Here is a 12968-nt window from a genome sequence, read left to right on the forward strand (position 1 = left end):
TCAGAAGGAGAAATCAAAGGACTAGTCAAAGAAGTCAAGTTTCAACTCGAGGATATTCAGAAAGCAGATTATGAAGAGTTTAATGGTAACCTGGGAAGATTTAGATAGTGAATGTGCGTCTGAAAAGGAAGAAGCTGGAGATGAAGCAAATTTAGCTATGGGGTTAGTGGCTACAGTGACTTCAGAAGCAGAACCTGACTCAGACTCTAAAGATGAAAATGAGGTATATTCTAAAATTCGCGGAGAAGAACTTATTGAGCCTCTTAAAGAAATTCTCACACATTTTGAACTTAGAATCAATGAGTTGAAGGATTTAAAAGAAAGACATGTTGATTTAATGAAACAACAAGAATCAACTCTATTGGATCTGAAAGCTTCTGAAGAAGGACTTAGAGGCTTTGATTTCATCTGTAAAACTTATGAAGAGAAGCTCAAGTTTCTTTGTCAGAAGCTACAAGAAAAGTGTAATGGAAAATCTTTAAGTAAACATGACATTGCTCTTGAAGATTTTATTATAACTGGTATTAACAGAAGGAAAGTTGCTTTAATGATTTATATCATTTACAAAAACAATGGTAAAAGGATTGGATTTTCAGGAGGAAAACCTAAGGAAATCAGTCTTAAAGCATGTTGTGAATGCATCAAGGAAGGATTGAAAACCTTCTTTGTACCTAAAGGTGATAAGTTTGAAACTGTAGTTCAGTCAGAACCTGAAGCTTCCAGCTCTAAGGCTAAGATTAGTTCAAAGCCAAAAAACTCTAAGCCAAAGGCAATGATAAACTCTGATTCTAAAACTTCACAGATCAAGATTCTGAAGAGACCAGAACCTGTTCCTCAGATTTTGTTGAAACATGAATCTGAAGTCCTGAAGTCTAAGTTTCAGAAGAACAAAACAGTTATTACTTCTTGGGAATCAAAACCAAAAGGTCTTAAACATAAGGTAATGATTAATCAGAAGTTATCAAACTTACAGCACAAGGTACAAAAAGTGAAGAGTAAAACTTCTAGTACTAACCTCAAAGGACCCACAAAACAATGGGTACCTAAATATGAAATTGTCAATGCTACATATATGTCTAAGAGCAAAGGAAAAGCAAAAATCATGGTACCTAGACAGCGGTTACTCAAGGCATATGACAGGAGAGAAGTCTATGTTCCTCACCCTCACAATGAAAGAATGAGGAAATGTGAAGTTTGGAGGCAACCAATCTGGCAAGATCATTGGTACAAGAACTATTGGTAACTCCTCTATCTTAATTAATAATATGTGGTTGGTAGATGGTCTTGAACAAAAACTTTTGAGTATCAGTTAGTTTTGTGACAATGGTTATAATGTGATGTTTGAAAAGACCAATTGCACAGTAATCAACAAAGATAACAAGTCCATAGTATTCAAGGGAAAGAGGATAGAGAATGTCTATAAAATTAACTTCTCTGAACTGGTTGATCAGAAGGTAATTTGCCTTATATCAGTGAATGATAAGAAATGGATGTGGCACAAAAGGTTAGGATATGCTAACTGGAGATTAATCTCTAAGCTTAGTAAGTTACAACTTGTTAAAGGCCTACCAGACATTGACTATCATTCAGATACACTTTGTGGTGCATGCCAGAAAGGGAAGATTGTAAAATCATCTTTTAAAACAAAAGACATTGTCTCAACCTCCAGACCCTTAGAATTACTTCATATTGATTTATTTGGATTAGTTAACACTACATCCCTATATGGAAGTAAATATGGATTAGTTATTGTTGATGATTACAGCAGATGTACTTGGGTAAAATTCCTGAAAAGTAAGGATAATGCTTATGATGTATTCAGTAACTTCTGCACTCAAATACAGTCTGAAAATGAAATGAAGATTTTAAAAGTAAGAAGTGATCATGGTGGAGAATTTGATAATGAGCCATTTGAAAATTTTTGTGAAAAACTTAGAATTATCCATGAATTCTCTTCTCCTAGAACTCCACAACAAAATGGAGTTGTAGAAAGAAAGAATAGAACTTTACAAGAAATGGCTAGAACCATGATTCTTAAAAATAATTTGGCTAAACATTTCTGGGCAGAAGCAGTGAATACAACATGTTATGTCCAAAATAGATTCTATATCAAACCTATCTTGGAGAAAACAACATATGAACTCTTTAAGGGAAGTAAACCCAATATCTCTTACTTTCATCAATTTGGATGTACCTGTTACATTCTGAATAACAAGCTCTACCTAAACAAATTTGATGCCAAGGCCCAAAGAGGAATCTTTTTAGGTTACTCTGAAAGGTCGAAGGCATACAAAGTGTATAATTTAGAAACCCTTTGTGTTGAAGAATCAATGCACGTTAAATTTGATGACAAAGAGCCTGGAAATAAAACTCCATAGCAAGATGAAAGTATTGCAGATATACAGGTTACTGAAGACACTTCAGAACCTGATCAGACTGATGAATCTGAAGATAGTCCAGAAGCTGAACCAACTTCAGAAGCTCAAGATGAAGTAGCTTCTAATGAAGCTCAAGATGTCTCTCAGCAAGCTAATCAATCCAAGAATACATTCAAGTACAAGTCTTCACATCCTGAGGATTAAATCATTAAGAACAAAGAGAGTTCTAGAAGAACAAGATCATACTTCAGACAATAAGAGTCTATGATAGGACTGTTATCAGTGATTGAACCTGCTACAGTTGATGAAGCACTTTCAGATGATGGATGTATACTAGCTATGCAAGAAGAGCTTAATTAGTTTCAAAGGAATGATGTGTGGGATCTGGTACCCAAACCTCAGCAGAAGAACATTATTGGAACAAACTGAGTATTCAGAAACAAGTTGAATGAACAAGGTGAAGTAGTAAGAAACAAAGCAAAACTTGTTGCTCAAGGTTACAGTCAATAAGAAGGCATTGATTATACTAAAACATTTGCTCAAGTTGCAAGATTGGAAGCAATCAAGTTACTTTTATCTTATGTAGTTAATCATGGCATAATATTATATCAAATGGATGTCAACAATGCATTTCTTAATGGAGTCATTGAAGAAGAAGTGTTTGTCAATCAACCTCCTGGTTTTGAGGGTCTTAAGCATCCTAACCATGTTTATAAACTTAAGAAATCACTATATGGCTTGAAACAAGCTCCCATAGCTTGGTATGATAGACTAAGTAATTTCTTGATTAAAAATGATATTGAAAGAGGTCAGGTTGATCTAACACTCTTCAGGAGGACTCTTGAGAAAGACATTCTTGTTGTGTAGATATATGTTGATGATATAATATTTGGTTCTACTAATGCATCTCTTTGTAAGGAATTTTATAAGTTAATGCAGAATGAATTTGAAATGAGCATGATGGGAGAATTAAAGTTCTTCCTTGGAATTCAAATCAATCAAAGCAAAGATGAAATATATGTTCATCAAACAAAGTATACCAAGGGGCTTCAGAAGAAGTTCAAGCTGGAAGATTGGAAAGTGATGAACACTCCAATGCATCCAACCTGCACCTTAAGTAAAGAAGATACTGGAACAAAAGTTGACCAGAAGCTGTATAGAGGTATGATTGGTTCTTTGTTACACCTCACTGCATCTAGGCCAGATATTTTATTCGGTGTATGCTTGTGTGCAAGATTCCAATCAGATCCTAGAGAATCTCATTTAACTGTTGTTAAGAGAATCTTCATGTATTTGAAAGGAACAACTAATCTTGGACTTCTCTATAGGAAATCCCTAGATTATCAGTTGGTTGGATTTTATGATGCTGACTATGCTGGTGATAGGATTGAAAGAAAATCAACAAGTGGCAACTGCCAGTTTCTGGGTGATAATCTGATATCCTGGGCTAGCAAAAGACAAGCAACTATTGCTATGTCTATAGCAGAAGCAGAATACATCTCAGCTGCAAGTTGTTGTACACAACTGCTTTGGATGAAACATTAGTTGGAAGACTATCAGATTAATGCTAACAATATCCCCATTTATTGTAATAATACTGCTGCTATTTGTTTGTCAAAGAATCCAATTCTACATTCAAGATCCAAGCATATTGAAATCAAACACCACTTTATTAGAGACTATGTTCAAAAAGGAATTTTAGATATACAATTCATTGATACTGAACAACAATGGGCTGATATATTTATTAAGCCTTTAACTGTGGAAAGATTTGATTTTATAAAGAAAAATTTGAACAAGCACTTTGTGTCTGATTAAATTTGCTTGCTCATGAATAGGAATTTAGGTTTTGAAGTTGTTCAGAAGTTATAGTCCATCAAAAGCTCTTTACTGAGGTTCTGAGGAAAATGTGCTTCTGAAGATGACATTAGCATCTGAACTCCAGAAGCTGGGTTTTGTGCTCCTGAATAGCAGAGTTAGTGGAAACGTTGGAAGTTACTTTTTGGTAGCGTATGTCCCACTAACTTGGCAGTTACTCTAAGAAACTCTGACGTGGCTTTAGTGTATTGGTGTATAACATAAGTGGGCAATGATGATTTTAAGCTTTGAATGTACTATCTCGCACCCCCTTTGTCATTAAAGTTGTGTCTGTTTGTCCCCTTCCGAATTGCAAACGTTTTACTCAAAACACTTTGACAAATCACACACAACTCACTTCACAACCTACACTTTCTACTTTTCACACTAATTCTCTGCGAAGTAATTTCGTCTTCTTCAAACAAATCCCTAGAACCCTAAAACTTTCTTCAACATCAATGGCATCTTCAAGCTCCATTCCAGAATCAAACATGCAAGAAGCTGTTCCAGAATCAACTACACAAGAAACTCCTACTTATGAAATCAGAGGAAGAACTATGTCCCTAGAGGAATGGGAACTCAATGTTCAAACAGAAAATCCAGTGGATTTAATTTCTTTAGCACATCATGGATGCGAGCTCAGGGGTTACTATCACGCTCAAGGTCTCATGGATTACTTCAACATGTTGAATGGTCCAACTTACAAGAACCTAATAAGGCATTTCTAGGTAAGAGCAATAGTATATGATCGCAAAGCTGCTCAGTTGGAAATGGATGAGAAGGTACTGATTGATCCTACTCTAGCTAGGAAATCTAGAGAAGAAATGGGTTTGGAACCCTTTACGTGTATAGAGATTAGGTCAAGCATCATGGATATTCCTGTCTTCATCTCTCAAGAAGTGATTGCATATGTAACCAGGAGACTATCAGGAGGAAGTTTCAAAGATGGTCTAGAGAACAACAAGAAGAGTCCCTGGAATGAAGTGGTTAACAGGTCCATGTACAATAGCAAGAAGAAAGGTGCTTACAGTGATTTGACCATGGAGAAGAAACTGCTCCTGAAGATACAGAATGAAAATCTTCTACCAAAAGGTGGTGGTGGAGATCAACCTTCCTTGGAGCACAAAGTGTTTCTTCACTACTTCATTACAAAGGAGAGTGCAAATGTGCCCAAATACATCTTCAACCACATCATCAAAGAGCTCAAGGAAAGCCAAGATAACAGGAGGTGTTGGATTCCCTATGGAAGGCTAATTTAAGAGATTCTACATCAAGGAGGAATTCTAAAAGTACTTAAGGAGCTCCACATCTTCACTAATGATCAGCTTGGCACTGAAACAGGAAAAGTGATCAATGGACAAACTCTCAGAAAGATGGATCTGATAGAGAAGGGAGCTTTTAAGAGGCTTAACATAGATTTGAAGGAATCAAATGATGTATCTGATCTAATGGATGGTTTTTCTCCAATCTGCAAAACAAGATCCTATTGAAGTCAAGATGAATTACATCATGGATCACTTTGAAAGGACTTGTGAGCCAATCAGGCTAAGTGACATTCCAGACACCATGTATGGTGGTGCCCTGCCTGTAGCCAAGAGAAGAAAGACAAAGAGGAAATCACTCACAAAAGCTGAGTAACTAGATGATTCTCCTGAAGAACCTCAGAAGAAGAAAGTCAAGAAAGCCAAAGTTGCTTCTAAAGTAGAAACAACTATCCAAGAAGAAGTTTAGGACTTAGATGCTGGTAAGGTCCTGAACAAAAGGACTACAAGTGGCAAATCTGTTTGCACTTCTCAAACTCAACCTCCTCAACCATAATTACCTAAGAAGAAAAAGAAGCCTGCTGTCAAGAAGTTAAAGATAGCATATTATGTGACTGAAGATGAAGAGTAGATTGAAGCTGCAACAAATCTTGTGACAAGAGAAGTCAAGAATAAGAAAGCTGCAGAAGAAGCTTCACTGCAGAAGGCAGATTTGCTTGCTCAGGAGATGGGTGTTCCTGCTGAGCAACTATTGAAGGATTCAACAGTTGAAGCGGCTTAGATAGGAATTGAGCTCACTGAAAATCTTCAACAGTTGGTGGTGGCTGGTGAGCAGTTGGATGCTACTGAAGTAGTCTAGGAGGAGAGAGCTGCTTGTCCAGAAGCTGATGCTTCAGGAGTTAATCAAGGTAATACTGATCCTCATCACATCTCTAATATAGTAGAAATCGATTCTAGTACAACCTTAGACTCCCATTCAACCTCGGTGTCAAACTCCTCAACCTCTTCAGACATGGATGATGTTCCCTTGAACAAAATTTATGCAAATCTACATAAATCCTTATCCCCATCATCATCTACCAAGCACAAGAAAAAGCCCAATGATGATAGTTTTGAGCCAATGTATCCTAGTGTTCAAGAAAGAATACATGTAATGGCTCAAATCAGATTCAATGTTTGTGCAAGACTACCTGTTGACCATCCTCTTCAACCTTCAATGATTGAACCTCTTAGCTTTGTTCCTGCTAATGCAGAGGTTATAAGTAAACAAGTAGGTTCTAGGTCTGCAAACTTTAATGAGTCGTCATCATCTCATCCCACTTCAATCACCCAAACTTCAGAACCATCTGTTTTTGAGAATTTGGTCAGTCACTACTCAGGTGAATTATCTGTGTTGAACCTAACTTAGAAAAAGCCTCTGAAATAGCTTATGAGGAAGTTGTTTTAGAAGAACCTGAAGGTGAGAAAAAAAAACACAAGAAGGGGGGGTTGAATTGTGTTTTGGAAAATTCGTCGTTTCTCCTACAAACTGAACACACTTGATCAGAAGCTAAGTGAGACAGCTTCTGAAGTGGTAATCAGAATCTAAATGCAGCGGAATAAAACAGAGAGAGAGAGAGAGAGAGAAGAAGAAGAACGACACAAAGCAATTATACTGGTTCCTTCCACAATCCGGAAGTAGTCCAGTCCCCCTTGCACTTCCAAGGAGATTTCACTAAGAGTAATATCTGATTACAATTGCTCAAGCACACAAGCAAGAGACTTCCTTTGCTCAAGAACACAATCAAGAGACTTCCTGCTCAAGCACAACTGCAAGAGACTTCTAACTAAACAAAATTACACAGAAAATTGTTTAAGGTTGAACACTTGATATACAATCAGAGGTGCTCACCATACAAATCAGATACAGACTCAATGGACTTAAGAATTTCTAAGATATGACTTTGAGACACAGAAATTCTAAGTGAATGCAGAACAATTTCAGCAGAGGTTTGGCACTTGTAATAATGTTGTGAGTCGTTTGTTCAGCATTACCAAATCTCTAAGTCTTCACTCCTTTATATAGAGGTGTGAAAGAGACGTTGTGAAATTGCCAGCACATCAAAGAGTCGTTGTTGAAGCTTGATCTTTCACCTTTGATCTTTTGCCTGATTTGGTTGTTGTCCTATGAAGAACCAATTTGAAATCCATTCCTTATCCAAAGGAACATCTATGCAGGCGAAGCCGTATTCTGGAGTTGTTTTCTTATCTTGTAGCGTGGACACAAAACAGAGTAGTGGAGAACGTGGTTGTACAATTCGTACAGTAGTACAATGTCAACGCTTTCGTTCAAATTACAAGCACATGCCTTGAAACACCTTTGAAATGACCGTTGCAAAATTCCACTAATCTTTTGTTGTGTTTTCAAATCCAATAGACAGCTTTTGCAGTGATGATTCTTCAATTCTTGAATCTTTGCAAATCCAGTTGATATTCAGCTTCTGGTGAAATGACTTCTGATGAGGCAGCTTGATAACATAGCTTCTGATGATGCAGCTTCTGAATGATACAGCTTCTGATAACGCAACTTCTGATGATGTGGCTTCTGGACCTCTTGTCTTCAGGAGCACTTTACTAACTTCAGGAGCGGATTTACTTCAGGAGCGCTTTTCTAACTTCAGGAGCAACTTTATTTCAGGAGCGCTTTTTTCTTCAGGAGCGAGTTGCCTTCAGAAGCACTAAGCTTCATTTTATGTTGATTCCTTTTGCTCTTTATTTGCTCATTCAGAACCAATAAATGATGTAACCTTTTTAATTATGGTCATGTACACTTGAACAAATATTAGCTAGTCCAATTTACAATTTTTAATACCTTGTTATCATCAAAACTCTTTAAGGTTTATTGTTAAACACATTTTGTTCCAACAATCTCCCCCTTTTTGATGATGCAAACAATAGTATTTAAAATTGATCAATTGTTGTTAATCTAATTAACAAGTTGACTTTGGGGTTCTGAGGTTTGTAAGCTCAGAATCTGAGGTTTGTAAGCTCAAACTCCCCCTGAGTCTGATAGTCTTTAAGGTGAGGTTTGTAAGCTCCCCCTAAGTTCTATCCAGGTTAATTAAATTCATTTTACGCACAATAAAATTATCAGAGCTTAAAAAAAATTGAAACATTGAAAGAATATTTATAGATAAGAAGAATGGTTCAATTAATTTTAGTTGAAATTTGATACTTCTTCTTTCGTTCATAACTTATACCACTAAGGTAAAAATGATAGAAGTTTTTCAAAAAATTTCAAATACCATTAATGGGGCTCAGAGCCTTTAAATACTTGTCACATATACTCCCCCTTTTGTCATTATCAAAAAAAAATATTGAAATAAAAGAAAGTAAGCATAAAAGACAAAAAGATTTGAGAAAAACTCAAACATGAAGAGAGTATAATAGGAAAATAACTAAATAAATTAGAGCAATGTATATGAACAAGAATATCCAAGCATATATGAATCAGAACCAGCTAAGCAGTCAGAACCATTAAGCATTCGGAAGCATTGAGAAATAAAACAAGACAGATTCAGAAGCAAGGACTAAGAATTTAAAACAAACAACAAACAAAAGATAACACTAAGGTGTGCAACTAAGGGTTGGTTTGTTGTTGTTTCTTCATCTTCTCCATTTCTTCAGTTTTCTTCTGCAACAGTTCTTCAAGATATTGTTGCCTCTGGAGAAGAGTCTGTTCCCTTTCTCTAGCCTCTTGCTGCTGTTGTGCCATCTGTTGCTTCAGAAGCTTAAACATCCTTGCGTCTCTGGTCAAGTAGTCCATTTCTGAGAAGAATGGCTTGTTTGCCAGAAGCAGTGTAGGACTTCTAACTCTGAGACTTTGCTTCAGATTTTCCATAAGCCTTCTGACTGAAGCTTGCTTGATTCTGATGCACTTAGCCTTTATATCTTCAATTAACTCCGCAGCTCTGTTCTGAAGTGATGCCCATGAGTCTTCATATGCATTGGTGAGATCAATTGTCCTTCTTTGATCCACCAGATTATGCATTTGAGAGAGGATCGTGAGTAGCTCAGCATTAATATATCCAGATTCCAGGATGTTTGGGGGTGGTTGTTCAAGAGTTTCAAGGTCAGAATCACTAAGTACAAGGTCTTGAACAGGGCTAGAAACTGGAATGGTGATGTGTTGAGTTGGGGTTGAGGATGATGGCTGGTCAGTAGCAATGTGTGCAGTAGAGATTGAGTCTTGGACATTGACTTGAGAATTGTCAATATCCATGGGAGTTGGTTTTGAAAAAGTTTGTTCTGGTTGTTGGTTAAGTGGGGAGTTGGTTTCAGTTTCAGTTGGTGGTTGTTGTGGTGAAGTTGATGTTTGATTGTTGAGTTGGGGGTCAATGTTAACAGTTGGTGATTGAGGTTGAGGAGGTGATGTGGGTTTGTGTGATTCAGGTGGTTGTTGATGGGGGCTTTCTGAAACAACATTTTCAGAAGCAGCTACTTCTGGAGTTGTCTCAGAGGCTTTTTCTGAGTTTGACTCAACATTTTCTGGTAAAATCATGTTGAGGGGTGGAATATTGAGAGGTTGAGGGTGATGACGAAGGATTCCACTTATAACTCTGTCTCTCTGCTCAGCTATTTTAGCCAACTTCTCATTGATTATATGACCAACTGGTTCATACGAGCTTGGCTGAGAGGGCTCTGTGTTGGTCTTGGTTGATGTTGAATGGCTATTTACTGGTTTTTGAAAAAGTTGAGGTAAGGGAATATCATCATCAAAATCTGATGATGATGAGGATGCGGAATCTGATGATATATTAACTACCTCTTCTGGTTCGGAACCAGAATCCTTCTTAGTAGACTCATTAGCCATCAACATCAGTTGCTTGGCTTCTGAAGCTACAGACTCTTGTAGCTCAGCAACAATTTCCAAGACTTTTTCAGCTTCTGCCTTCTTCCCTTGTAAGTCCTTTAAATCCAAATCAGAAGCAGCTTGAGCTATCATGGTGATATGAGGAAAATCCTTGGTCCTCCTCAAGGCTGGCTTCCTCTTCCTCTTTGGTACAGCTGGTTGTACAGGAGCAATACCAGTACTCAGGACTACACTAGAGTTGATGTCTTCAACTATCTCTTCAATTGATGGCATTGCAGAACCACCAATCTTAAGCTTGTCAGAAGCAGTTTTTGCCTTAGCAGATTTTTCAACCTCCATATACTCTTATGCAGTCATTTTCCTTTTTGATCTTCTGCCTTTTGCTAGAGGTACTGCACCACCATACATTTCCTCAGGTACCTCATCCAACCTGATGACCTTGTTGGTTGCCTCATAGTGATCCTTGATGTACCTCATATGCACTTCAATGGGATCCTGTTTGCAGATGGGTGGAAAATCTCTCATAAGGTCAGACAAAACATTGGATTCACTTAAATCAGTTTGAAGTTTGGTGACTTCATTGATTAGCTTCATATTTAAGAGAGTATGAGCATTGATGACTTTCCCAGTCTTAGTGTCAAGTAGATGATCTGTGTAGCCTTGAGATCTGCTTAGACTGTCCAAGACACCTCCTTGATAGAATATCTCTGATAAGAGTCTTCCATAAGGAACCCAGGGTTTATCCAGTAGCTGACTCTGTTTCAGACACTCTATGAGGTACTTGAACATATATTTGGGCACGTTCACTTTTTCCTTCTTGATGAAGTTCTTGAGAAGGACCTTCTGAGCCAAATTTGGTTTCACACTGTCACCACCTGGAAACAGGTTCTCATTCTGAATCTTCAGAAGCATCTTAGTTTCCATGCTTAATTCAGCATATTTCTTCTCCCTCTCGGAATTGTATATAACCAGGTTAGCTTGTTTTCTCCAAATGCGTTTTTCAGCAGCACTTGAAAGATTAATTCCAGAGTAATATCCAGAAGCTTCAACCTTAAGAACAGATTCTATCTGCCATTGTGTAATTCTTACTGGAATACCACAGATGCTTGACCTGATTTCATCTTCTACAAATGGCTCAAGTCCCATTTCTTCTCTTGTCTTCCCTTCTAATTCTGGATACATCAACACCATTTGACTTTCCTCAGCTAGAGATGCCGCTCTGTTATAAACTTTCGCTCTTACGCAGAAGTGTCTGACCAGTGCTTCGTATGTTGGTCCATTCAACATATTGAAGTAATGCATGAGTCCTTGCTCTTCATAGAAGCTTCTGATCCAATACTTATGAAAAGCCAGTGATTCAAAATCCATTGGATTCTCTATCTGAACTAGTAAATCCCATTCTTCCAATTTCATGCTTCTTCCTCTGTAGTCATATTCAGGGACCATACGTGTAGTAGATACTGAAACTTCTCGTTGCGAGCTTGATGATGCCATTGATGATGATTGAAGAAGATTTGAAGAAGATTTAGGGTTCTAGGGTTGAGAGAATGCGCTTACTTCGCAAGAGGTTCGAGAGCAAATGTGCTTGTTGTGAGTGAGTAGTGTGTGAATTGACAAAGTGTTAAGAGTAAAAACGTTTGCAATTCAAAAGAGACAAACAAACATAACATTAATGACAAAATTGGGGGTGCGTGAAAAGTACTTTCAAAGCTATTAAATCATCATTGCCCTTTTTAGTTATACACCAATACATACAGGCCACGTCAGAAGTTCACAGAGTAACTACCAAGTTAGTGGGCCAGAAGTTACCATAAAAAGTAACTCCCAACGTTTCCACTAACTCTACTATTCAGAAGCATAAAATCCAGCTTCTGGACTTCAGATGCTGACGTCATCATCAGAAGCGAGTTTTCCTCAGAACCTCAATAAAGAGCTTCTGATGGACTACTGCTTCTGAACTAACTTCAGAACCTAAAATCCTCTTCAGGAGCAAGCAAGCATTTAATCAGACACAAAGTGCATGTTCAAATTTTTCTTTATAAAATCAAATCTTTCAACAGTTAAAGGCTTAGTAAATATATCAGCCCATTGATTTTCAGTATCAATGAATTGTATATCTAAAATTCCTTTTTGAACATAATCTCTGATAAAATGGTGTTTGATTTCAATGTGCTTAGCTCTTGAATGCAAAATTGGATTTTTAGACAAACAGATAGCAGCAGTATTATCACAATAAATGGGAATATTGTTAGCAGTTATCTGATAGTCTTCCAACTGATGTTTCATCCAAAGTAGTTATGTACAACAACTTGCAGCTGAAATGTATTCTGCTTCTGCTGTAGACATAGCAATAGTTGTTTGTCTTTTGCTAGCCCAGGATATAAGATTATCACCCAGAAATTGACAATTGCCACTGGTTGACTTTCTTTCAATCCTATCACCAGCATAGTCAGCATCACAGAATCCAATTAGCTTATAATCTAAGGTTTTCCTATAAAGGAGTCCAAGATTAGTTGTTCCTTTCAAATACCTGAAGATTCTCTTGACAGCAGTCATATGAGATTCTCTAGGATCTGATTGGAATCTTGCACACAAGCATACACTGAATAAAATATCTGG

The 12968-nt window shown here is 37.3% G+C and overlaps 1 pseudogene; it reads left to right on the top strand.

The window, feature by feature from the left end:
* Nucleotides 1-3461: 3461 nt before the first annotated feature.
* On the top strand, nucleotides 3462-4231 carry LOC146906401 (secreted RxLR effector protein 161-like; annotated as a pseudogene).
* The last annotated feature ends 8737 nt before the right edge of the window (nucleotides 4232-12968 follow it).

This window comes from Medicago sativa, chromosome 7 (genome assembly GCF_051527215.1).
Source record: "Medicago sativa cultivar Bolivia chromosome 7, Bolivia_mono, whole genome shotgun sequence".
NCBI lineage: Eukaryota > Viridiplantae > Streptophyta > Magnoliopsida > Fabales > Fabaceae > Medicago > Medicago sativa.